General features: G+C 34.6%; 1 non-coding gene across 1 annotated transcript; it reads right to left on the reverse strand.

Annotated features, from left to right (window-relative positions):
• Positions 1–3,104: 3,104 nt before the first annotated feature.
• On the reverse strand, positions 3,105–3,211 carry LOC141663373 (small nucleolar RNA R71). Its single transcript, XR_012551448.1, has one exon. It is a non-coding gene; the product is annotated as a small nucleolar RNA R71 (small nucleolar RNA).
• Positions 3,212–4,964: the final 1,753 nt, after the last annotated feature.

Consider the following 4,964-nt stretch of genomic DNA (forward strand, 5'->3'; position numbering starts at 1 on the left):
AGCTCAGTATAATTTAGTTAGCAAAGGTGGCTGCAAAACTGGATCTGTAGACAGATCAAAGATAAGGTGCTTCAATTGTGATGAGTTGGGTCACTTTGCTACTGAATGCAGAAAGCCTAAAAAGGTGAAGAAGGATAAAGCTTACTTGGAATTGAAAGTAAAGTATGAAGCTCTTTTGAAGAAACAGTCTGGAAAATCCTATATTGCAGAAGGAAAGAGTTGGGATGATACTGATGTTGATGATGATGATGATGAAAAAGTTGGAAATTATGCACTTACGGCCTTTGAGCATGGAGGAGCATCCACTTCAAAATCAAAGGTACCAACTCTAACCACTATTGATTTAAATGCTAGTCAATATAAGGAGACTGTGGAAAAGACGAGTGTGGAGATGTTTCATATACACACTAGCTTGGTAGCATGTTAGGTCCAAAAGGTACATATATAGGGGGTGAATATATGTTCTTCGTTTTCTAAAATTAATTACAGCGGAATATCAAAATTAAAATGAATTAAACACACGAAGAGATTCTGGGTAAATATTTTTTTTATTCAAAATTATAAATACCTGGAGGTTCTCTTACAACTCCAAATACAAAGATCTGAAGCAACAAATATAAAAAGAATGAAAACAATAAGCTATAAATATAGGGTTCTTCTTATCACTCTAAAAATTAAAAGCTCTTATCAAAATGTATTGATTACAATCAAGAGAGCTTTAAATAAGGAGTGTTACAAGTTTGTAAGGCTTTAAATGGTGTGAAACAAATTGGACATGACCTTCCCTTGTCAAATCAAGCTTTTAAAGTGAGCTGAGATAAATTTACAAGAGCTTCGCACTTTGTAAAAATGGAGGAGATACATCTAAATTACTGCTGTTGATTATATAGGATTGATAGGCTGGAGAGAGAAGGAGGCTACGTGGCACAACCAGAACCAAGCAATTTGAATTTATAGCTTACAAATAACAACTTGCGACCAGAATAATTCTAACCTGCGACTGTTATATTTTACCAACTTGTGACTTGAATTTCCTTTGCATTTGATTAATAACCCGCGCTTTGTTTTTGTTCCATTATTTTACTCCAACCTATGATAATTGGTGTTTTGTACTCAAGATGTTTGTGTTTTTGATGTGTTTTCGTAGTGTTTTGTATTTCAGGGCATATTCAAAAGAAGGAATGAATATTGCATATTTTATGCTTAAAAGAGTGATAGGATGGAACCTCGGTCGATTGTGCACAAGAAACCAGCACGAGAAGGCCAAGAAAGCAGAAAAAATCAGTTTTTCCAGAAGGTCAGGGCGGCCGCGCTAGTCTTGGGAGCGGCCGCGCCCATTTGTCAGAAGCTCAGGGCGGCCGCGCTAGGTCGAATTTTAGGAATCCTGATTCTATTAGAATATTGATTTGCTGGACTCCTGATCTAGTGGGCTGGTATTTAAAGACTTTTAAAAGATGTTTTTAGATAGAAGAGCAAGGAGATAGCAGCAAGAAGACCTAATAACACAATACAACAAAGGAGAAGAAGATCTTGTTTTTACTTGTGATCATTTGCTTAAGTTGTAATCTTGGATGCTTGTTTTCTTTTTTGTTTGAACCTAATAATCTTGTTAACTTACTTTGTTATTATTATTCAGTTATTTCAGACCTAGTTTATCTTAGTTATTTACCATGCTTTCATTGGAACTCATGGTGACGATGAGTTCGGTTATGAACTAATTGTTGTCATGGGGTTCTAACGGATTTACTTATGGATTTATATATTTAATTGTTTTGATACCTAAATGTGTAGTGATTGAATGATATCCTAGTACTGGTTGTGCATATTCGTCTTATGTACGTCGCGAACATATAAGATAGTTTGTTAATCTCTTTTGAAGCGACAGTGAATATAGAGATTTAGAACTTGCCATGCTAGCATAGGTTCATGTATTTATTATGCATGATTTGTAGGTAATTTTAACCATCTTACTTGCCATATGTAATCACGATAAATAACTTATTCAGTAAACCTTTATATTGTCAAATTCTATAGACATATAGGGTCTCAACATAATTGGTGTCTATTCAGCTTCTATCTCTTTTGTGGATGTCTGGTAGTATGGTATTCGTACAACGAAAGTTGGCATTTACTAGTTTCGTGTTATCTGATTAGTTTTCATCAAATTGCATGCTAAGGTTAAGAACAATGACTTTGAATGAAGTATTTAATGAAGTTAGAATCCCATGTTTGTCTCATATAGTTAAGTCATTCACTTTTATTCTTAGTTAATTGCATGTTAGTTTAATCTTAGTTATAAACATCTCAACTTGTTATTGTCTTAGCATTGAGCGATAGCCATACCATTATTGCATAGGTGCAATATCTTAAGTTAACTAAAAAGAGTCTCTGTGGGTACGAATTTGATTTATATCTTATACTACTTGTGAACGCGTATACTTGCTTGTAATTTTAGCGCGTGTTTTTTCCCTAACAAGTTTTTGGCTCCGCTACAGGGGACTCGGTGTTTAATTTAGTTTATGTGCTTGACATCAGTGGTCGTTAAGTTCATTGACTCAGATATTTTACTTATTTACTTTTTTGGTGTTTTAGGTACTCTAGAGTGCGTGTATGCAAACACGTTCTCAATCTCGTAGGGAAACACCGGAAAGAGTTGAAGTAGTTGAAGAAGTTTTTGAAGAAGTTGAGAAAGTTGAAGAAGAAGCGATTATTACAATAGGAGAACCAACAACAAACCCGAAAGCTTTGATAGATTACTCCCAACCGAAGATCAATGACATTCAGTCTAGCATTATCAGACCAGCCATTGCAACTAACACCTTCGAAATCAAGTCTAGCATGATTCAGATGGTGCAAAATTCAGTCCAGTTTGGGGGTTCTCCAGCGGAAGATCCTAACATGCACATTAGAGATTTCATCAAGATCTGCGACACTTTCAAGTTCAACAACATTCCTGAAGATGCTATAAAGCTGAGGCTTTTCCCATTCTCTCTAAGGGATATACTAAGTGTTGGTTGCATTCTCTACAACCAGGTTCTATCACTACTTGGGAGGATCTTGCTCAGAAGTTTCTTACTAAATTCTTCCATATGGCGAAGACAGCTGCAATCAGAAACGCTCTTACTCAATTTGCGCAGCAATCGGGATAATCTTTGTGTGAAGCTTGAGAGCGCTACAAGGAGATGCTAAGGAAGTGTCCTCATCATGGGATGCCTGAATGGATGATTATCAATTACTTTTATAATTGTTTGGGAGAACAATCTAGACCCATGCTCGATGTAACATCAGGTGGAGCCTTATGGGCCAAGAGTTACGATGAAGCTTATGAGTTGATTGAACTGATGGCTGCTAATGAATACCAGAACTTAACTCAGAGACTACCTTAAGGAAAGGTACACTACTAGAAAAACGTCAATAGACATCGGCTAAAAACCGATGTCTATGAATGCAAAAATTCGATGTCTTCGTGGGTGATGTTAAAGACCCCCCATTTAACATCGGTTTTAAACTGATGTTAAATACAACATATAACATCAGTTCTTTGTTTAAAACCGATTTTTGTATTTTGATATTAAAATTCTCATGCATATCTAATCTTCATATATCATCATAATATGATATTTTTATCAATTTAAATATATGTGAGCTAAGCAAAATCTTTCAATTTAACCAATAAACTGATGTTAGTAGTACCAGTAACAAAAGTTTTCATCAAACAACCGATGTTAATAGTACCTTTGACATCGGTTCTTCATTGGTAACTGATGTCTATTTGTAACAAACTGATGTCTATAATGCTTAATAACATCAGTTTTTTGTTTCGAGATTTTTTTTGCTGTAGTCTTTAACATCGGTTTTTACTGATGTCAATGGTCAACTAGAACTGATGTATTAAGCTTTGATAGACATCATTTTTTTATTTTGTAGCAGATGTTTATAGTATTACATTAACATCAGTTTTATGTCAAAAAAATGATGATAAATGGCTTTGTTTTAAAATCAGTTGATTTGTATAAAATGATGTCTGATCACCTGTTTTATCCATGCAAAAATCAGAAACAAAGATGCCAAAAAATTGCCAGAAAACCAAGCAATTTCCATTTAACAACCAAATTCAGCTCCAATATTTACCAAACTATCATTCCAATCTCCAACCATCCAAATTAACATCCCAATATCCAAACATCCAAATTATCATACCAACATACTAGCTACATAGTTTCAAATCTAAACCACCAAACATGAACTACTAGACATTCATCCATAATCTTTTCTAATTACTAGTTACAATCCGAATACATGAAACCAAAATAAAGGTGTTTTTCAGATTGTAATATAGGTACCAGTCACCAAGCTAGAGTCGCCAACAGCTACATGATGGATTGGATATAATCAAACATCTCATAGCAAACGACGTCAAGGTCCTCCTCTGTATAAGACTTGCGACTCTTGGAGGCCCACTGGAACACAAATAAACCTATGTCATTCCTCCACCAACTGAAAAGTAATATTCATAGAATTAAGAAAAGTAAAAAATGTACCTTGTCTAGCAGCTTCATCTCCCGGTCCTCAATTAAATCTTTCATATATCGCATGACCACATATCCACATTATGTGCCACCTGGCTGTTTAGGACATCCCTATACATTCCAATAAATTGTTGACAATTAGTGACATTGAAGATTAATCATAATTCCATATTTTACAAAAAAGAAAAATTAAAAAATCGACTAAATACTCACAACAAGGTTTTTAACTTTGGGATTCTTGTTTACCCGTCCTTCCTGAGCATTATAAGATCTCACTGCCCTGTAAATATTATAATTATAAAATACAGTGTCAAATCTGTCAATTACCGATTACATTCAATATTTAATTGTAAATTGAAGTAAAAAATTACCGCATTAAAGCCTTTTCAAGATCCTGGGGATGAGGATGATGAGGCAATGGATTAAGGATGAAAA

Source organism: Apium graveolens, chromosome 5 (assembly GCF_009905375.1).
Source record: "Apium graveolens cultivar Ventura chromosome 5, ASM990537v1, whole genome shotgun sequence".
NCBI classification, from domain to species: Eukaryota; Viridiplantae; Streptophyta; class Magnoliopsida; order Apiales; family Apiaceae; genus Apium; species Apium graveolens.